The sequence below is a fragment of the Schistocerca americana genome, chromosome 3 (assembly GCF_021461395.2).
Source record: "Schistocerca americana isolate TAMUIC-IGC-003095 chromosome 3, iqSchAmer2.1, whole genome shotgun sequence".
Classification (NCBI taxonomy): domain Eukaryota; kingdom Metazoa; phylum Arthropoda; class Insecta; order Orthoptera; family Acrididae; genus Schistocerca; species Schistocerca americana.
Window position 1 is genome coordinate 920941163 of NC_060121.1, and position 22802 is coordinate 920963964.

Here is a 22802-nt window from a genome sequence, read left to right on the forward strand (position 1 = left end):
GCAAATTCTTTAGCCCTCTGCGGAATGTAATGGGACATTATCATGGATCAAACACCGCCCCTTCGATAGGGTCCCATGACATTTCGTCTTAACAGCCTCCCATAACCTTGTCAGGAGATTTTCATAGTATGCATTTGTGGCAGTTTGCCTCTTTTGGGTTAAAAGCAATCTTAATCACCTTTTCCAGTGATGGCTGAATCTTTGCTTTTTTGGCTGTGATGAATCCACATGCTTCCAGTGGTTACTTTGTTCCCTTCTTGTCATCGTGATTTTGCAGATAAAAAGTCATCTAGATTGACCTGACACAGCTGCCTCTATTCGGCAGGCTCTTTAGAAAGATGTGAGCAGTCACAGAACCCAATAGGTGACCACCTTTGCTGTCTTAAAAATGTTCTATAATATGTTGAAAACTAGCCCGTGACTGCTTTTCACTTTTACCACCATTGCTTCAATTCTGATGTGGCGGCCTTTGAGCACTAGGGTCTGACAGTCATTGTGGTTACTGATTCTTCACAGAGAGATGGTCTGCCACCTCATTCTTCATCATTCACACTTGTTTGACTGCACTGGAAGCATCTGAACTACTTACTCATTGTATCATATGACGATGCGTAGTTGCCATCAACTCAACATGAGTTGTTGCAGTGTTGTTTACATCTAAATGGAGAAAACAAATAACCAGACAATATTCTGTGTTATGTGTGGACTGTGTCATTTTGTTTTGACTCCTCTAGTGGCATTCTACAGTGCTTTTGCATGGAGGATTCATTCTACCCATATACAAACATCTATTTTGTGGCAACTAGTTTTGTTTTGTATTGATCATCATCTGTTTGGTCATAGCTATCCTTCTGTTATGGCATCTCTTTGGTGGTGCTCATGTCATTGTTGCTATTTCTGTATTCAGTTAACTTCTTAGTGGGCCTTGTGTAGTTTGCTGGACTCCATTCTACCATGGAAACATCTGACGTTGTTGACTAATATCAAATTTGGTTTCTCTGAATCTGTAAGTTGGAATGTCAGCTACTAGACACTGTCATAGATGGTTGGAAGATCCAGATGGATATCAGGGAAGTAGAAATTGATGACTGTAATTCATTCAGGAGCGAAGGAGCGCACTGCTTAAATATTAGAAACATTGAGTTGTCAGCTGGTACACAAAAAAGAATGAAAACTTTGCTAGAATCCTTTAACAAGTTAGAGTACAGAAACACACACACACACACACACACCTTTCTGTGCAGCTATGTTGTACCAGATTAACCCACAGTACTGGGATTGTAGTTCAGCATGTGGACTCTGGTGAAGAAATGGGTGGAGGGAGAAAGAGGCCAAAGGAGGGGATGGAGAGGACGTCATTGGAGCTCAGAGGGAGGCAGCAGGTGTATGGCAGGGGAATGGGTGAGGGAGGAGCACAAGCTAAGAATGCATCAAATGGACACCAGAATCGATGAGTTTGTCCAGTGCATGATGACATGGATTGGGAAGGGGATCAGGACAGAGGAAAGGGAAGCTGTTGGACAGGGTGTGTGTGCAGTGCGTTAACGGAGATTGAGGCAAGAAGGATTACGGGAGCAAAGACGTGCTGTAAGGATAACTCCCAGCTGCGAGTTCAGGAAAGTTGGTGTTAGAGAGAAGGATGCAGATGGCACAGGTTGTGAAGTGGCCATTGAACTCAAGTGTGCTGTGCTCAGCAGTGTGTTGTACCACCTGGCCACAGTTTGGCAGTGGCCATTCATTCTGGTGGACTGTGGATTGGTGGTCATGCTCAGATAAAATTGTGTGCAGGAATTACCTTAGGGCTGGGATATGGGTGGTTGCTTTCACAGGTGGCCCTGCGTATGAGGGAATAGGATAAGCCTGTGACGGTACTAGAGTGGGGTCTGCTGGGTGGGCAAATCGGGTAGGTCTTGCACCTGGATTGTCCACAAGGATATGACTTCTGTGACAAGTGGTTTGGAGTGGCAGAGGAATGGATCAGGATGTTCTGTAAATTTGGTGGTTGGTGGAATATCGTTTTAGGAGGGGTTGGAAGTTTTGAGGGTAGGATGTCCCTTGTTTCCAGGCATGCAGACAGATAGTTGAAGCTCCGTTTAAGCAAGTGGTTCAGTTGCTCCCATATGCGATGATATTGTGTGATGAGAAGTGCACTTACTTTTAGCTGGTTATTGAGGATGATGGGAGTATCATGGTTGTGTGAGGTTATGGCACAGGAAATTTGTTTGCAGAGAAAGTTTGGGGGCTGGTACCTCTCTGTGGAGGCCTTTGTGAGACCTTTAGCATACTGGGCAAAGGGATCCTTGTCACTGCAGATATACCGTCCACAGTTGGCTGGGCTAAATAGGTGTGGAAGGGGTAAATGCCTTGAAATGCAGATACTGTGAGCTTGATATGGACAGAGATATGGATGAAGTCGTCATGAGGTGGAGGTCAGTGACCAGGAGGGTGGCACATTTGTCTGAGAAGGACCTCTGGTGCAGCAGATGGGAAAGAATGTGTGGAGATTGTTGAAGAATGAAGAAAGCTCTGGATCCAGATCATAAAAGTATCATCAGTGAACCTGAACCAGAGAAGGGCTTTCAGGTTTCAAGAGGCTGGGAAGGTTCCCGTGTATGATTAGTTAACAGATTGGAATAGGAGGGTGCCATGCAGGTGCCCATGACTGTGCCACATTTCTGTTTACATATCTTCTTGTGCGTGAGGATGTAATTGAGAAGGTCAATAAGGAATGAGGTAGTGGGAGGCTGTTGGGAGAGGTAGTGTTTGATAACAGCAAGGGCATGGGCATGAAGCATGTTTGCGTATGGGGAAGTGGCCTAAATGGATGAATAGGGATTCAGGTGGTAATGGGATGTGGATGGCCAAGAGTCAGCAAGGGAAGTGGTTTGTACAAGAGCAGATCAAATATAAACAGAATTTTATTTTTTATTTAAATTCATTTATTGAAAAACTCAAAGCAATTATAATTTATTTTTCCACATAGTCTCCTGCTTGGAAATGCATTTGTCCCAGCATATGGGCAGCTTTTTGATGCCCTCATCATAAAAAGAACTTTGTCGTGCCACTAACCAGTTGCACACAAAGTCTTCCACACTCTCTTCATCTTCAAATCGTTGCCCTTCTAGAGTTTCTTTAAGTGGTCCGAATAAATGGAAATTGCAGGGTGATAGGTCCGGGCTGTAAGGAGGATGATCGAGTGTAGTCCAGTGTAGCTTGGAGACAGCTAGAGCTGCAGTATGGGGTCACGCATTGTCGTGGAGGATGACCTGTTGAATCGATTGGTCTTGTCTTTTGTGGCGATATGCAACTCTTGCCTTTTTCAACAGTGCGCAGTAGTAAGCAGCATTGCTTGTGCGTCGCTCATGCAAAAAATTGATCACCAAAATGCCTCGCTGATTGAAAAAAATGATTGAAAGAACCTTGCCAGCTGACAGTCGAGTCTTGGCTTTCACTGGGGCTGCCTCCTTTCCTCCGCCACTCCTTACTGGCTTATTTGGATTCTGGAGTGTAGTGGTGAACATGTGTTTCATCGCAGGTGACTATCCGACTCAAAAATGCATCATCTTCTTCCGCAAATCTTGCTGTAAGCCTCTGACAGACCTCCAGATGTCGCAACTTCAGATTTTCGGTGAAAAGTTTATGGACCTATCTGAAACATACTTTACGGAATGGTAGGTTGTTTGTGATGATTGCTTGACAGCTCCCATACTGATTCTGACTTCTTGTGCAATTTCTGATACTCTCGCCCGTCGATCGTCATCAATAATGTCTTTAACCTCACAAATGTTTTTGTCTGTAATGCTAGTCCGAGTATGGCAATCGTGTTGCTGATTTTCCACATGTTATGTCCTTCTTTGAACTTTTTATGCCAGGCAAACAGATGCATCATTGATAATGTTTCATCACTGAACTGTGCAGTCAATCTTTGGCAAATTTCCGGTGCTGTAACTCCTTCACAAGCAAGAAATTTGATAAATATGTGTTGTGCAATGCAGGGGTGCACCTGTTGCTCAGACATCATGAGCGTTACTGACGAAACAGCAGGAAATATCTAACAGCACGCTCTCCTCATTTCTAACAGTCCCACCTAAGCATAGCAGACGTGCGGGGCCAGTCCTACCAGCTGTTGATGTTCGGGAACAAAAATCCCATTTACATTTGATCCTCCCTCATATATACGAGAGGCTAGAATATGGGAAATTGGTTGGAGGTATTGGTCAACAAGAGCAGAGATTCTTTCAGTAGGAAAACAGTAACCAGGTACAATGGAACTTCCAGCCTTCATGGGTTTGTGGATTTTGGGAATCATGTAGAAGATGGGTGTGCGAGGGGTCATTGGTGTGAGGTGGAAGTTGGATTCACGGGAAAGATTCTGGAATGGGCTTAAGGATTTGAGTAGGAATTTTAAATGGAGTAGGTAATTGTTTGAAGCCTTCTGTTAGTTAGTCGCTGTGAGCCATCACCCCAGTGGTGCAATTCTTGTCTGCACAAAGGACGATTAAATGAGTGTCTATCTTGGGATTACGAAATACTGTTCTTTCTTCTGTTGAGAGGTTTGTATTCTAGGAAAGGTATCTGGGAAAGGGTGCTGAGGCCAAGTTGGAGGCAAGAAATAAATTCCTAGAAGGTGACCAGGGCTAGGTTAGATGGGAGAGGGAGAGAGCCATAGTTGGATAGTGGAATGATCTGAGAGGCAAGATTCAGTGTGAGGGTTAGGTTGGCATTGTTTGAAGGGATTGGTACTAAGGAAGTATTTGCACTGTAGGGACCACCGAGCGAGGTGGCACAGTAGTTAGCACACTGGACTCGCATTTGGGAGGATGACGTTTCAATCCCGAATCCGGCCATCCTGATTTAGTTTTTCTCTGATTTCCCTAAATCACTCCATACAAATGACGGGATGGTTCCTTTGAAAGGGCACAGCCGACTTCCTTCCCCATCCTTCCCTACCTAATCCGATGAGACCGACGACCTTGCAGTTTGGTCTCTTCCCCCAAAACAACCCAACTGTAGGGACCAGGGGGGGGGGGGGGGGGGAGATTAATCTCTGATGAATCCAGCAGTATGTTTGAAATTAAGTGTGGGATTGAAGATGATGCTTTTGGGTAGATCTGAAACTTCTGTGGGATTGAAGTTTTTGGTGGATAGGTGGAGAACAGTGTTTTGGGTTTGTTTAGGTTCTAAGTTTAGTGGAAAATTAGGAGGAAGTTTGGGAGGATGTGGCAAATTGAGGAAGATTGCAAGGCATGGTCTGGATGCTACAAGGGGTTCAAGGGGTTGATGGAAAATGGAGGGGGGGGGGGGGGGTTATGCTAAGATAGCTGTTGATGGATAGCGGTGCTCTGGATGACGACGATATCTGGTTTGTGAAGTGCTCAGCTGCACGGTCATCAGCACCCATACAAAGTACCAATTTTTACACAGTCCAATCCAGCCTCTGTCACAGATGATGATGATGATGATGATGACAGTGATGATGATGATGATAATGACGATGATGATGACGACGGTGACGATAACACAAACACCCAGTCCTCGGGCAGAGAAAATCCCCAACCCCTGGGAATCGAACCCGGGCAGCACTGCTAGCAACTAGACCATGAGCTGCAGATGTGGTGCTCTGGGGCAGGAGTACAGGATGTCAACAAGTTTGATAATTTATGCAGTTGGTGTCTAAAAAGCTTTTCCATGTGTTGGAGGGCAAGGTTTTCAGTTTGGGATATGTGTGTTATAGGTAGTTGGGACTGCATGGTAACACCACTTTGCCACAGTAGCAGTAACTTGAGGAGGAGGTGGGAATGGTAGTGGGATGCCTGCACCATGATTTGTTTCTATAGTACCAGGATTGTGAGGAATAGGGACTGGTGGAATCGAGCAGTGAAAAGACACTGTCAAAGGAGAGATGGGTTCCAAAGAAGGAAACGTATGGTTAGAAAACATTTAAGGAACAGGATTCGGGACTGGTTTTTAGCTAAGAGTGTGGATAATGAGCTAACATGGATAGATAGAGCAGTAGTTAATTTGGAATGGGATATCGCTAGGAAAACATGAAATACACAAAGGAAGCAGATGAATGAAAGCATTAGACACTTGTAAAGGGAACTGTGGATAATCAGTGTAGAGGGTGGAAGATGATGTGCTTAGGGCTGTCAGATAGTTCTGTCACTTGAGGAAATTTAATCACATGTAAGCCATCATTGCACATAAAAAAAATAAAAATAAAATCCAGATGTATAGTTGTGATGGAAGTAATGTGTAAGGAGAGCTGGGGCAAAATGGAGATGCAGTGTAGTAATTTGTTGCTTAGATAACGTTCAACTATAATCCAGCTGACAGGTAGTTCATAAGATAGCATGCGATACAGTCTAAGTGGCCACTACTCATGTTGCAGGGCATCACAGCATCACAGAAGTAACACACCACCATGCTTGTAAGACAGGTGAGCAGGAAAACATAGGGAAAGATAGGGATGACGAATACGGGGAGGACAAAGCACCTTTGATGAGTTACACACACACACACACACACACACACACACACACACACACACACACACACGGATTGGGGGTTTTCTCTGCCCGGGGACCGAGTGTGTTGTCCTCATCATTTCATCATCATCATCTTTTGTGACAGTGGCTGGATTGGACTGTGTAAAAAAAATTGGACTGTGTAAAAATTGAGAATTCGTACGGGCCCTGACAACCATGCAGTTGAGCACCCCACAAACCAATAATAATAATAATCATAATCATTATCATCACCACACACACACACACACACACACACACACACACACACACACACACACACACACACACCTGTGCAAAAATTTTGGTGGCAGCATTGTGCAATCCTTTTTTTGCTAAAGACAACAATGTGGAGTTAATGAACATCATTTTTTTCTTCTGGTGTTTAACTATATACATCGTTGTTCCTTTTAAAGAGCATGGGATTATTTGCAACAAACCTCATGAGGAAATAAGTATATACTGTGAAGCAATAGTCAAAATGCCTAACTCCTTCAACAGATGCCTACACAATGATTGTGAGTGAACACCACATATTATTCTTACAGCATTTTTTTTAGCAATGAACACTTCTTAATGGTGAGCTACCCTGGAACATTATTTCATATTCCATTGATGAAAATATCCAAAATATATCAACTTATTGATTTCTCTCTCCCCAAAATTTGCAATGGTTCAAAGTGTAAATGTGGCTGAACTAAGTTGTTTTAGGAGTTTAAAATGTGTGTTTTTTTTGGGGTTAAGTGGTCATCAACATGTAGACTAAAATGTTTGAAGTTTCCACACTAGTTAATATTGCCTCACCATGTGTTAAACCCATCATTGGTGTTGTACATAAGGATGGGCTGAACTGAATTTGTTCTATCATATTTTTGAAATTGAGAGTGAGATCATTTGCAGAAAACTACTCAGTAATACTTTTAAGAAAATCATTTATCGTTTCTTCTATTGCTGCATGTGCATTTGGATTGATTGAAGTACTAATGTCATCTTCAAAAAGAACCAATTCTGCTTGTTTTATGTTAGACAGAAAGTCATTTACATGGTGTGAGAAACAATAGTGGACTTGAGGTTGAGCTTTGTGGAGCCCCATAAATGATTTCTCCCCAATAATAACTATCTCCCTTGCTTACATTGGTTGAATTATTAAGTATAAGTTTCTGCATTCTCTTAGGTAGATAAGACATTATTCATTGGTTTGCTGTACCATCAGTTCCACAAAACCTTGGTTTATCCAGGAGAAGATTGCAATTCACACATTTGAATGTCTTGAAAGATCACAGAAAATACCAGCTGATGCTGTTTTGTTACTTATTGCTTGTAAAATTTAGCGAGTGAATATGTAAATGGCACTGAGTAAATATTCTGAAATCCAAACTATGATATACTAGGATATTATTGTTGTTTGTGTGATAATGTTCTGGAATACATGTAGTCTTCTCAGTAAGTTTGGAAAATGACATCAGTAGTGAAACAGGTTGGTAGCTATTGACATCTCCCCTATCAGTTTTCTTACAAAGTGGCTTAACAATTGAATGTTTCAACCTCTCTGAAAAAATGCCCTGAGTTCATGATGCATTACATATTTTAGAAAAGTCGGTGCTTATTATATGGGAGCTTTAGTACTCTCCTGAAAAGCTCATTGAATCCAGATCAGCTTTTAGTTTTGAGAGAATATGCAATTTTCTTAATTTCAGAAGGGGGATTGTGTGTCTTATTACATCATCTCTGATCAATCACCGAAACCAGTCGCAACCGGTATTGTTTTTTCTGGATCAGTCTAAGGTGATAAAATGGCGATTCCTTTGTTAGCATAGAAGGCAGACTTTAGACTGAAATTCATTGGAAGAGTCTGAAGGAGTGTATTTCACAGACAGAGGAGGTTGCTGACAATACTCTTATCCTCTTGATTTTTGTATAATGTTCATCAGCTTGGTAAACTTGTAAAATTAATGGAGGAGTATGGGTGAATTCAAAGCTGAATAATGTGATATGTCATGTTATTGTTCCGTGAACATTTAAGCTTCAAAGAAATGCTCTATGAGAGATACTGCAGGTAAGTCATTATGATTGAAGAAAAGGTTTAACTCTTAAAATTCTGAGACCCTATAGCTAGGCAAGTAAAGGAATAAATTTCTTTCACCCACTTACATCTTCTGTAATCATCATGATGGTAGAACTAGAAGAAATTTACCCTCGTTTTCCATCACACAGTCTGCAGTTGTAGTAGGAAAAGTGCAAAATATGAAAGGTGCACTATTATAAGTCCCTACCAAAAACTGCGCAATGTGTTATGGAGTACAAAACAATGTCCCAGAAAAAATCTTCATTTTCAAATAGCCTTTCAAAATTAGTGTTGCAACTGAAAATCCCTCCAAATGTGACAGCCGTTCTGCAGTAAGGGTTCTAGTGGCAAACAATTTCTAAATTCTTGATATTCATCACATACTTTATGCTCTGTGTAGACCAAATAAGTGTAGGTATTATGCATTGATATTTGTTATTTAAGAGTGGAGGGACAAATGTTCATGATGATGACAGAAGTACTCATCCATCAATAATCATCCAAGAACTGGTGCAGAAAATTGACAGAAAAATTTGTGAAGATTGAAATTACGCAGTATTTCAACTTTTGGGCAATTTTCCACAGATTTCTTGGAGTGTTTTACGTGGGATTGTGGCCAAAAAATTACGGTACCACAAGTTCTGTGCTTGTTGGGCTCCAAAACTCTTTTTTGAGAACCACAAAACTCAATAGATGTCTGCTTTTTTGAACTTTCTCATGTGTTATGGTGTGTGGAGAGAACGCCTACCATACATGAACTTGACCAATGACAAGACACTGAGACAAAGCAGAAATCAGTAGTGTATGGACATACTGCCAAGAAACCAAAGAAAACACACCAAACTCTTATCAGCTTGAAAGGTTATGGATGCCCCATTTTTGGGACACTAATTGAATCTTGTTTACGGATTTTATGAAACATGGAATGATGATCAATTCAGAAGCTTACTGTGAAACAAAAGAAAACTGAAAAGAATAACTTAAGCCAACCAACACAGTCACAGTCTCTAGATGTGCAATATCATGTTTTGCATGACTGCTTGGTCACATTCTGTGTGCAAACACTGGAATTGTTACATCAGTTCAAATCGGACATTTTGTGAACATCTACCTGAAAACCCACACTTGGCTCAAAGTGATTTCCACATCTTCAAGCACATTAAAGGTTCTTGACTGCCAACAAATTTACTCCGATGAAGAACCTTAAGAGTGTGTTACGATCTGACTGCAATGTCAGGGGACAGAATTTTCTGCGTATGGAGTTTGACAACTTGTGGAGAGATATGCTTAAATTTGAATGATGATTATGCAGAGGAGTAAAACAAAGGTACAGGTTTAGATTTTTCTAACCAGTTTACTTTAAATATTCTAGTATTTCGTATGTAGCAATATGACTGATGGGTGTAGCTTAATTGACAGAAATTGAATGAAATTCGTGAGCATTAATTGCTTTCTGGACACTACCGATTTTAGTTAGCCAAACACTACGTATTTAGCATGCCTGTGTCTAAAAAAAGCGATTTCAAGCTCAGTTCTATATAACATTTCAGCAGATGTTAACTCTGTGTGTCACTTCTGCTTCAGAGACATAGATACGTTAAACACAGTGTTAATTGTTACTTAAGTTGGTAGTGACTAGAAAGCTGATAATACCAGTCAAAGGCATTCAATTTCCATCCATTCAGTTGCTGTCCTCAGCAATCTCATCAAGAATCAGTTTGTAGAATGCACAAAGTATATTCTTATTTCTTAATTTTTTCCATTATGAATTCAAGAAAATCCTTTTTCTCTTACTGGAGTGTGTGGACATAAATATTTTGACATGTCAGCATATTCAACATAATTTGCATTAGTGTAATGTGTGTGAGGGGTGAATGGCTATTCTTTGCCAAGAAAATTCTTGTACACTTCCTGGTGGTGGTAATTGGAGTCTTTGCTGCAGCAAAAATCTGAAATAATGTCTGCAAATCAGAGTGTGATACCCCAGGGGCCCCACAGCTCTTTGGTGGGTACATATGATGCGTGCATGAGGCCCCCAGCTATTGCAGCCTTTCTTCTCTCCCCGACTGCTCTCCCTTCCCTATACCCACACCTTCCAATCCTAGCTCCTCCCCTGCCTGCATTCTGCCGTCCCCCTCCACCTTTCTCCCTCGATGTTTCCCTTTATGAGGACCCAACTATGTTTCAATTTTGTGTGTCGTGTTTCCCCGTCCCCCTCCACCTTTCTCCCTCGATGTTTCCCTTTATGAGGACCCAACTATGTTTCAATTTTGTGTGTCGTGTTTCCACTTACCCTGCCCCCCTCAGCCCCACCTCCTTTTTTTTCCTGGTCCCCTTTTGGGTTTGAACCCCCTTTCTAAATTGTGTTTCCATAGTGTTATGAGCCATTTGTGGAAGAACTCCATTCCTATAATCTCTGGCATGGGCTCCCTTCCTTCTTCTCCTTCTCCCCCCCCCCCCCCTCCTTTCCCTGCCATAGCCCCCTTCTCCTCCCCTGCTAGGTGATGAGCACTTGTAGCCAGTTCGTGTGCTGGAGCTGTTATATGCCAGTCTGGCTAAGCCCCCTGACAGCACGGGGATCACACTTCCGGTACCCGAGCTGTCACAGCTTGTGTATGCCTAGGAAAGATTGCTCTTCTTGTTGGGGTATCATAACTCCTGGCAATGCCTCCTTTGCCTGGTGGCACTGGCCACAACTGTATGGCACCCACAGCATGATCCCCTGATCAGAGTGGGTGCTACCATGGCAGACACTCCACACATGAAGCATGCTCAACTCAATTGTGGTTGCTCTTTCGTAGCCATCTCTTCAGACAGGAATGGCTCTCTCCCTGCTCCTACTTTTTCTTCCCTGGCCTCCCCTTCCCTGGCCAACCCTGAAAAGAGGGCGAGGCCCACTAACTTGGGGCAAGACTGTTCCCCCATTACTTGGTTTGTTCAAGGCAAGGGGAGACTTTCATCGCTACCAAACTACTCCTTTTTTGTAAAACATGTTGAAGTTTGCTGAAGTTGACTCAGTAAGAAGCCAACTGGTTCAGTACTGATTAAAGCTACTTTTGCCAGTCAGTCACCTTCCCTTTGTGCCTGTGAGTGTGTAGGACACATTCCGGTGAGCATTACTCGTCCTGGACTCACATTCGGGAGGACGACGGTTCAATCCCGTCTCCAGCCATCCTGATTTAGGTTTTCCGTGATTTCCCTAAATCGTTTCAGGCAAATGCTGGGATGGTTCCTTTGAAATGGCACGGCCGATTTCCTTCCCAATCCTTCCCTAACCCGAGCTTGTGCTCCGTCTCTAATGACCTCGTTGTCGACGGGACGTTAAACACTAACCACCACCACCACCACCACCACCACCACCACCATTACTCATCACCAGTCCTTAAATGTGACCAAGGGCATTATTTTCTACACATAATTCGTTCTTAAATCTGATGAGGAACTTGAATCTGACGAGTACACGGAGGTCCTAAGGACAGTCGTGTTGATACCGGTGCTTTTATCGTGGCTTTTGAGTGGGTTACGCTTTCGGGAAAAGTCAAATTTATGGTTTACCATTGTAATGTGAAACCCTGTATCCCACCTCCAATGTACTGTTTCCAATGTCTGTGATTTGGTCATATGTCACCACGATGTACAGCAAACCCTGCTTGCGGTGACTATGGCCACCCTCTCCATGTGTGAAGTCCTTGCACCCACCATCCAACTGGATGAATTGTTCTGGCCCACACTCTCCACACTATCCAGATTGCCAGATGTATAAAAAGGAAAGGATAGGGAGATTCAGGAATTCAAAACTCTTGACAGAGATTTGATTGTCTCCACCAGGTATCTTTAACGTCTTCCTTTGCTGATGTTGCATCCTTTCTGTTTCCTCAGTCCTCCTTACTTCCATCCTGCCTCACTTCCATTTCCTCCTCCCAGACGGTTCCCATTCCCTCCCTTCGTAGAACCCCTCCTTCTCCTCGGGTGGAGAAGAAAACTTCTCTGGCAACTGCTTGGGCTGGGACTCCCTGTAGGAATCCCCCTCTCTGGCATCTCCAAAACAAGAAGCCTGTTACTTTGAGTCGGACGTGAGACCCAACTCTGTGGGCCTCAAGGCTGCTTGTTCTCTTTTGGATTCTGATATTAGCTGTGACTTACTCTCTTCCTGACCACACCTTCACCTCTTCTCTTGCGCTCTGAATTAGAGGAAGAAGTGCAGATCTCAGGTAAGGCTCCCCTGCTCTCTCCCACTCTGACATCCCAGGGATGTCATTCCTGGATTGGATGTCACTGCATCCTTACACTGAGTTGGCACACTGATGATTCTAGCCCATTCGGCATCCATCTGGACTCTAGTACTACTCTGCTTCCATGGAACTCTAATGGTTGCTGTCACCACCTTCTGGAATTGCAGTGTCTTCTTTCTCTCTACCCTGTAGCTTGTGTTTTATTGCAGGAATTTGTTTTGGGATGCTCATTCACCGACTTGTTGTATTTTCTCAGCCTTCTGCTGTAACTGGGTCAGCCCTTTGCGAGCCTCTGGCTTTGTCTGTATGTTGGTCCAGATGGACATTGTTAGTTCCTGGGTTCCTCTTCATACTGTGCTGTAAGCAGTGGCCATTAGGCTCCATTTAGACTCTGCTGTAACAATATGTAATCTTAATCTCCCTCCAGACCAGCCTCCTACACTGCTTGCTCTTCTTGTCCTCCTTCAACAGCTCCCTCCCCCTTTCCTTCTCCTTGGGAATTTTAGCATCCATAGCCCTCTGTGGGGTAGTATTGCAACCAGTGACTGGGGTAGGATTGTTGAAGACCTGCCGACAGGGCTTGATCTCTGCCTCCTCAATATGGGAGCCCCCACATGCTTTAGTGTGGCACATGGCACTTTCTCAGCTGTTGATATTTCCACCTGTAGCCCTGGATTCCTCCCTTTCATTTAGCGGGCATTTTGTGACGATTTGTGTGACAGTGATCCTGTTTGAATCGGCTTACCTTTTCATTACCATCACTCGCCTGGACACCCTCTCAAGTGGGTCTTTACTAATGTGGATTGGGATATCTTTTCGTCTACTGCCATCCCATTCACTCTACCACACAGCAGCACTGATGATTCCGTATGGAATTTGGTCGAAGCCATCCTTTTGTCAGCTGCTTCAGTGACTCCTTCCTCTTTGGGTTCTCCCTGACGGAAGACTGCCCCTTGGTTCACAAAAACTGCTGCAGTTATTAATGACCGCCATTGTGGCTTCCAACGTTACAAATGGCGTCTTTCTGTTGACCACCTCTTGGTCTTTAAACAGCTGTGCCTGAGCTGTCATATTCTTAAACACCAGGAACAGATTTGTTGGGAACGATTGTTGCTGTCATAGGACCATATACTCCCTCTTCACAGGTATGGGCAATGATCAGGTGCATTTCGGCCACCATCTCTCTACCGGATTTCCCAAGAATTTCCGTGAATAGTGTTATCCTCACCACCGATCACAGCATTTTGCCGGATTTCGCCCAATCCTCAGCACCAGTCCACTATCCACCAGCATTCCATCTTCTGAAACACTGCCTGGAATGATTCCCTTTATCTTTTGTTCCCCACCACCAGCCATATAATGCCTCGTTTAGTAAGTGGAAATTCACCAGTGTTGTTGCTCTCTGCCTTGACATGGCTTGTGGACCGGACCAGGTGCAATCCAAATTTTTCAACACTTATCAGTTGCTAGCCAGTGTTATATACTTGTTCTTTTTAACTTTCTTTGAAGTCAGAGGAGTAGCCGTCTCAGTGACGAGAAAGTGTCATTATTCCAGTTTTGAAATTTGGTAGCCTAAACTGTCTCTTCAAGTGGACAACTATTGTTCAGTCAGTTTAACCAATGTCCTCTGCAAGTTACTTGAACGTATGGTGAGTTAAACACTGTATTGGGTCCTAGAATCTCTGGATCTTTTGGATTTGACCCAGGGCTGTTTTTGCTGAGGTCGCTGTACTGCAGATAATTTAGTCCATCTGGAGTCTGCTATCCCAATGAGTTTTGCATAGTGTCAACACCCTGTTGCAGTCTTCCGTGATCTGCATAAAGCTTATGATACCACATGGCACCACCACATCCTTGCCACCTTACATGAGTGGGGCCTCCATGGCCCACTCCCAATTTTAATCCAGAATTTTCTTTCATGTTGCACTTTTCAGTCACAAGTTGGTGCCTCCCATAGCACCTCCCACCTGCAGGAGAACGGAGTTCTGCAGGGTTCTGTGTTGAGTGTTCCTCTCTCTGTAGTGGCTGTCAATTGTCTGGTGGCAGCTGCAGTGCCTGTGGTGTCCCCTCTTTGTACGCTGATGATTTTTGCGTTAATTTTTGCCTGTCTGCAATGGGCATTGCTGAATGCCAACTGCAGGGATCTATACACCAAGCGCAATCTTGGGCTCTCACTCATGGCCTCCATTTTTCAGCTGCCAAGACCTGCGTTACACATTTGTGTTGTCACCATACAGTCCATCCCCATATGGATCTGTACCTTGATGGCCAGTCCCTCAGTGTGGTGGACTCTCATCATTTTGATACCCAATTGACATGGCTTCTACATCTTTGTCAGCTAAAGCAGACACGTTGATCACAACTCAGTGCTTTTTGATGCCTCATCAACCCCAACTGGGGTGCGGACCACTCTACTCTGCTACATTTCTACAAAGCATTGGTGCAGTCCTGTCTACGTAGATCACTGGAGTGCCACATATGGCTCAGCATCATCTTCTGTGTTGCAGATGCTCGACCCTATACACCATTTTGGGGTATGACTGGCAACTGGTGCCTTTCAGACAATCCCTGTAATCAGCCTTGTAGCATAGGTAGGGGTTCCAACATTGCGAGTTCTGCACCAACAACTGTTGATCATTTATGTGTTAAGCATCCACTGCTTCCTGGAGCAACCAAACTGCTGTCTCCTCTTTCCAAATACAGAGATCCGCCTCCCACAATGGCGACCCAGATCTGGGATTAAGATCGTCATCCACATCTGGGAACTCCAGCTTTCCTCTCTTCCACCTGTTTTCCAGGCCCACTCATGTACACTTCCATGGTGCAGCTCCAGTCCACAACTCTGCCTTGACCTATTACAAGGTCTGAAAGACAGCTCATCCTGAGACACTCTGCCGACAATTCTTCTCCATTCTTATCACATTTCGGGATTCAGAAGTAGTTTATACAGATCATAATGGCTCGATGGTTACTGGTCATGCTTACTTTGCTGATGTTCATGTAGGATGCAGTGAACTCTTGCACCTTGCTGGATGGCTCTAGCATTTTCACTGTGGAGTAGCCGTCTCTTGTGTTCTTGAGCATATCCATTCCTGAGCTGGATAGTCCTTCCTCATCTGTTGTGAATCTTTGGTCAGTTTACAAGTTCTTGACCAATGTTACCTTCGCCATCCCTGGGTCCTGACTGTCCAGGATTCCCTGCCTTCCTAATAACATTTTTAAGCACTGTACAATAATGTTTGTAATGGGCTACTGTAGCTTGATTGTGATTACTTCTAACATTTTGATGTAATTCCCGCTTTGTTCTATGTTATATCCTTGTCCCACTAGTCAGCCACCCAGGCTGCCTTTAACTGCTAGTACAATGTTTAGAACATTCTAATGGAATGCAACTCTGAAAGAGCATGAGAAATGTGTTAAGGAAAGCTTTATATTTGTCACCTATGTTATAACCACTATAAACATCTTGCCAATCTTGTTCCTTAACAAGGTTTAAAAAACTCTCTGTTGCCATTGGATTAGCTTTCCTATATAGTTTGTAATTATATGTGACATTTTTTTAGTGCAAAATCCTTTCAATGTTAAAATTTGTGCATCATGATCTGAAAGGCCACATTCACCCTCTTACTAACAGAATGCTCATCTAGTAATGAAGAATGAATTAAAATATTGCCTGTGGCTGTGCTTCTGTTCCCCTGCCCCTTGGTTGGAAAAAACACAGTGTGCATCAGAACATGATTTTAGGAGATCTACCAACATCCTTTTTCTTGCACAGTCATGTACAGAATTAATATTGAAGTCACCACATGTAACTAACTTTTAGTACTTCCTATAAAGTGAACCAAGAACCCTCTCTACCTTGAGCGGAAATCCTCTGAAGTCAGCATTAGGAGACCCGTAAACAACAACTACAAGTTTAGTTTCACTAAATTTAAGTGCCCCTGCACGACGTTCAAATATCTGCTCAGTGCAGTGCCGTGATATGTCTACAGACTCAAATGGAATACTGTTTTTTACGTGCATGGTCACTCCCTGATTCCACAAGAACCTTCTTGATAAACAGCCAGCTTATCTGTATCCTAGTAAAGGAAGTCTCTGAATTAGCTTATCTGTATCCTAGTAAAGGAAGTCTCTGAATTGTCAAATTATTTAAGTGGTGCTCCGATATACCAATACCCATGTCAGAGTCAACATCTATCAGCAGTTTACTAACTTTATTTCTAATACCTCTTATATTTTGATGAAATATGCTAATTTGTTCTCTACTTGGATACCAGATCTCCTCTGAAGGTGATTTTTTTGTTAGAGGGACTTCCTTTAAGCAGATTTACTTACCTGCTGACTTTGTTTTGTTGACTTTTTGGTGACTGGCCTGTTCCAGGAGAGAGGGACTGATAACCTCCTAGTTTGGCCCCTTTAATTAGTAGAGCTACCAGCCACATTGTGGGAGGTGGATTTGTTGTATAAACAATATGTACTACCATCAAATGGGGTGATTTCGGACGGTTTTGTCATTATTTTGATTGTAACTTTCATATATATTGTTAGATTAAATTGATTGTTATGGAAGTGGTAGGGTATATGTGTAATGAATAAAATATCCCAGAACCAGAAAGTGTACCGAGCGAGGTGGCGCAGTGGTTAGACACTGGACTTGCATTCGGGAGGACGACGGTTCAATCCCGCGTCCGGCCATCCTGATTTAGGTTTTCCGTGATTTCCCGAAATCGCTCCAGGCAAATGCCAGGATGGTTCCTTTCAAAGGGCACGGCCAACTTCCTTCCCCGTCTTTCCCTAACCCGATGAGACCGATGACCTCGCTGTCTGGTCTCCTTCCTCAAAACCAACCAACCAACCAGAAAGTGTATGTGTAGGTATATTTATCTGAGGCAGTTACCGTAAATAAGTGTCCGAAGTCACCCCATGGATTGGGGTGATTGCGGACACATGTGATTTTTAAATCTCTGTCCGAAGTTACAGTATATAACGTATTTACTCGAATCTAAGCCGCACTTTTTTTCCGGTTTTTGTAATCCAAAAAACCGCCTGAGGCTTAGATTCGAGTGCAAAGTAAGCGGAAGTTCTGAAAAATGTTGGTAGGTGCCGCCACAACTAACTTCTGCCGTCGAATATATGTAGCGCTACGCAGGCATGCTTTGCGGGCAGAAAGATAAATACTAGAGCCAAAACCTCTGCGTCAATAAATAAATTTAAAAAAAGGTGGAAGACGAGCTTTTTTCTCCGCCCCGAGTTTCGACCATTGCATTTTCATACATTATCCAACGAAGTAAATACAATTGCCGTATTGTTCATCTTCGAATGTGGCAGCATTTCAATGTACTACGAAAATCCGACTGGCAAGATTGTTTGGGATGTTTTGTCAATATGGCCAACTCTACGTTCTGAATTTTTTTCCTACTTGTGAAAAGAGATGATGGCAAATAGGAACTTTTATGAATTGTGAATCACATGCAGTATTCTCTTCACCATAAGAATAATACGAATATAAACATTTTGCCATGTATTCTTTCGTGTTTGCTGCTATCTCATTTAAATTCTGTCTGCCTAATAAACTACGAAACTAGAGTGAGACAACAGCAAACGTGGAAGAGTATACATACCATGTCATGTTTATATTCATATTATTCTTATGCCTAATAGTGATACAGTCAGAAATGAAGCACGGCAATTGACTAGATTTTTAAATCTAAGATGACTCTAATTTCTGTGCAGAATGTAATGTACGAAAGAGGCGTCTGCAAAGATTTTCAAACGGAGAAAAATTTTCGCTAAACTCTCGTTCAGAACATCTTCTATCATATGCAGTCTATTATTTGGTTCTTGCTGATCATTATCAAAGAAAGCAGCAAAGAAAACAAATAGCAGTCTCTTGCCTCTGTTTCGCTGATGAGTCGAAAGCAAGCCATGCCGCGAGCGGCGGCAGGTCATAAACACTCATAATCAGAATGCGACAAACAATGCGTGACACAGTAAAATAATGCATTTTCAGCTTAGAGCGACGTAAACACCTATAACAAAGAGAACGGCACTTATCAGATCAAAGAAAAATAAGCAATCAATTCAAACCAGACGAAGCATGTGAAAAAGGAAGGGTAACCGTATCAGTACGGATGGAGCACCTGACGCATAGCAATGGCTACCTGGTAAAGCTTAACTGCTAAGCTTACGACTCGAACTTAACTACTGTAGCTGTATCGTCATTCATTCGACCTAAATTGTGTCTCATATTACTATGGACCAACTTTGTTTCGATTTGGAGTTGCGGCCTAAAACTTTTCTCTCCCCTTGAATTTCAAGTCTCAAATTTCAGGTGCGGCTTAGACTCGGGAAATTTTTTTTTCCTTGATTTCGAGTCTCATTTTTCAGGTGCGGCTTAGATCCGAGTGCGGCTTAGATTCGAGTAAATATGGTAGAGGGTGAATTTGGACAATTACTGCCTTTTTTTTAAAATTCTACATGCTTTTTATTTGATTTTGGTGACATTTTAAACATTTTAAGGTACCCTTTGTTACGAATAAGTGATATGGAATGATGTAATGAATTTTATATATTACAGATAAGTTTTTATTTTGCAAGAGTTTAAATAAAAATTTTTTTACAGCTCTTAACTGAAGTATTAGAAACAGACAGAAGCAAACAAAGTAATTTAACTAAAAGGTCAAGATAATTTTCTCACTTATCATTCTAAATTAAGTTGCAAACACTTTAAATAAATGATTGTCTTCGAGTCTAAAGTGCATCTTCTCGAAAAATGAACATTCCTTGTTTCACAACTAGTGTGGGAAGTATTCTCGAAATTTGCAATTTTGGTATTGTGTCTTCATCGGAGACATTAGGAAACACAAATATGTTTTTGCTTTTCTTGTGTGGGCGCAAGAATTTCACACTTACTTCCCTAGCACCAACATTTGTGGCCACTCCAACATACTGCCTTGTTTCCACGTTTATATTTGTACTCTGCAACAAGAAAAGCCTCTTCTTTCAGCAGTAAAACTTTGTTGGATGATGTGTCGTTTTCACTTTCACTACTGCTAGAAGCACTGTCACTTGTTTCAGCACTGTTTTCGTTTTCTTGAAAATCTCGCCCAGGATTGATTTTCCAGGTTGAATGTCAAGTTTGCGTCGGCGGGAGCTACCAAGCTTATTTGGAAGATAACGAATTTCTTTGAGCATTTCTTCAAAAGTGGAAGACCATGTGTCTGCATTGCTTTGCTGGCTCTCCTTATTATCAGGCAATTTTCATAAGACATGATCTAGATCAAAAGGGATTAGGCCTGTGGCGTGAAATCCACCCTTTATGTTTTCCTTGGAGTTTGCTGAAATCTTAGTCTGTGTGTGCTTCAGAAAAGATGTGAAGGCATACTGGGAAATGGTCCCACGAGTGTGTTTCTTCCAATCAGTTAATACAGCACGCCAAGCTGCTTTCATTGGCCTGAAGACGCTTACATTGAGCGGTTGGAGGAGGTGCGTACTATTGGGGGGGGAAGGAGAATGAATGACATATTGTTCCGCTCACACTCTTCAATAACACGTAAAGACACATGACTGGGTAAGTTGTCTCCAATCATGACTGTTGGCCCATTTTGCCTCTTCAAATAGGGCAAAGCGATTGTAAAGAACAAGTCTTCAAATATTGGCAGGTCAAACCATCCACTTTTGTTCACTGAAACGGGTTCCTTGTGGTCCACCTTCTTCCCACGTGTCCCACAAATGGTCTGATTTGTAAAGGACGTACGGAGGAAGCAGTGTACCATAAGCACTAGGTGCTATCATTATTGAGATACTAGATTTTGATGAGTCCATCACTTTTTCAGAATGCTTACTCCCTTGTTTTGTAATTATCTGCTGCTTGCCTGGATGATCTGACATGTTGATTTCACCATAGTCGATCATGTTGCTGGGTGGGAGATTTTCCAGCTTTGCCTTGATATTGGAGAAAAACATCTCTGACTGTCGTTTGAGGGATAAATGCACCCATTCTTCTCCTGGCAAATTATTACGAAATTTTTTCTCTTTTTGGGCAGATTTATCAAGGTAGCCTTTAACTAAATATCTAATATCCAGTTTAGTGAAGGGAAATCCCCAATATGCAGCCCTCAAGATACTTTGCTTCAAAATTTCTTCTTCTTTATTTAGCACTGGCTGTCCTCCCATTTTTTTCGGATGTGCTTCCTGCGCTTTATTTTGTAGGGTGGGTTTAGGTATACCATACAATTCACACGCTTTTCTATACGATAATTTACCACTCTGAATATCACAGCTTTATCTAAAAGTTCCGGGTCATAATTACACCATACTGTAGCACCTCTCTTGCTCTTATACGTTCTTGACATTGTTCAAAATCAATCCACATAGTACACAGTTTTACAAAAACCATCATTATTTTATAACCGTACACGAGAAACTCAACAAACTTGTACAGGAATTGTCTCAATGCTGTTAGCTACTGAGCGCGCCGATAATTACGGTTACAATAACTTCCCGCTCGGCGCAACAATAGAAAGTTTCCACTTTACGATAATGCATGGATTTTTAACAATTATTCACCTAGGGAAACAACTGACACAAAATAAAAGTTGTGGAAAGCGATAAATGCAATCTTGTGCTTAAAATATATGGCACACGGATGTTAAAATAAGTAACTCTTTGTTTCTATGCAGTGGCAAAGAGCAAATAAGCCATATTGTCTGAATTTGCCCCTGTGTCCGAAATCACCCCGTTTGACGGTACTCATTTTTTTGTAGCCAATAGAATCACTTTCCTGGCATATTTGTGATCAAGTGAAGTTTGTCATTCCCAAGTTTTCACACTCATGTGGCCAAAGGGGACCACTCGCCGATTAGCAGAAGAGAATGAAAACTTATTATCTTTCATGTATGAGTTATGCATGTGTGAATGTGTATGTGTATGTGTTTTGTCTGTATCTGATGAATGGCTTAGTTTGATAGCTATTTTTATATAGCAGTTTTTGTTCAGTGTACCTGTGTGCCGCTCAATACCACATCTATGTGGTCAGTAGCAGTCTGTCCTCTTCACATAGTTGTCAGTACAAATGCTATAAATACGGTATCCATAAGTGTATGAATCTTAGTAAATAACACACCTTCCACAGAAATAACTCACTAATGATATAACATTGTCAAAACATGTCTCAGAAAAGGCAAAAATGTAGACACTGTTTGCTCAAGCCGCTGACCTCAAGGGACCGTATCTCTCTAATAATTCTTTTACTTTGTCTTCTTATTGCTATTTCTGTTGTTATACTTTTTAAGAATAGTTTTCTTCTTAACTGTTTGTTTTAAATAACACTCTTATCCATTGATCTCCTGTTTATTTCCTTTATGATCCTGCTGTCGTCATACTGATGTTATCTCTGCTATTTTGCTCATACTATTCCAGTCTTTATGGGTTTGTGGTGTTTTTTTTTTTTTTTTTATCTATGCTTATGAATAGGCTGACTTGTCTTTCACAGTCTTGCTTAGGAAGAGACTGCAGCTGTAAAGCTAAGACACAGAGCTTTTATTTATACGTATGTTTTGCCTGTAGCAAATTGATTACTTTTTCTTGCTGAATTAGTCTGTTTTCAATAATATTATTATATAGTGACGCTATTGTACTTGTATTTGAATTTCTGTCATATGCAGCAGAAAAGTTGCTGAAAAGTAATTGTAAATTTCCCTTTTTATTAGTTTGTTTCATGAATAAATATTTCATAGATTTGAGAGGGTTCTTGGAATGCTATACACATAATATGCATATACACAATAAGGAAGATGCCAAGAGAGAGAGAGACAGAGAGAGAGCATAAAACCTACTATTGTGAAAAATATAGGCCTCTTTTCTGTGGTGTGATGTTGTGAGTGTTTTTCTCATTAATGGATTAATGGAAGGTAAATGATATATTTACCTGTGGTGTGTTTGTCGTTATAGTGAATATTGGATTGGTTTTTGTTTTTG

General features: G+C 42.0%; 1 protein-coding gene across 8 annotated transcripts in view; it reads left to right on the forward strand.

The window, feature by feature from the left end:
* The window catches only part of LOC124605166 (longitudinals lacking protein), a 547673-nt gene that overhangs the window by 507982 nt on the left and 16889 nt on the right, over positions 1–22802 (forward strand). The window lies entirely within an intron of this gene.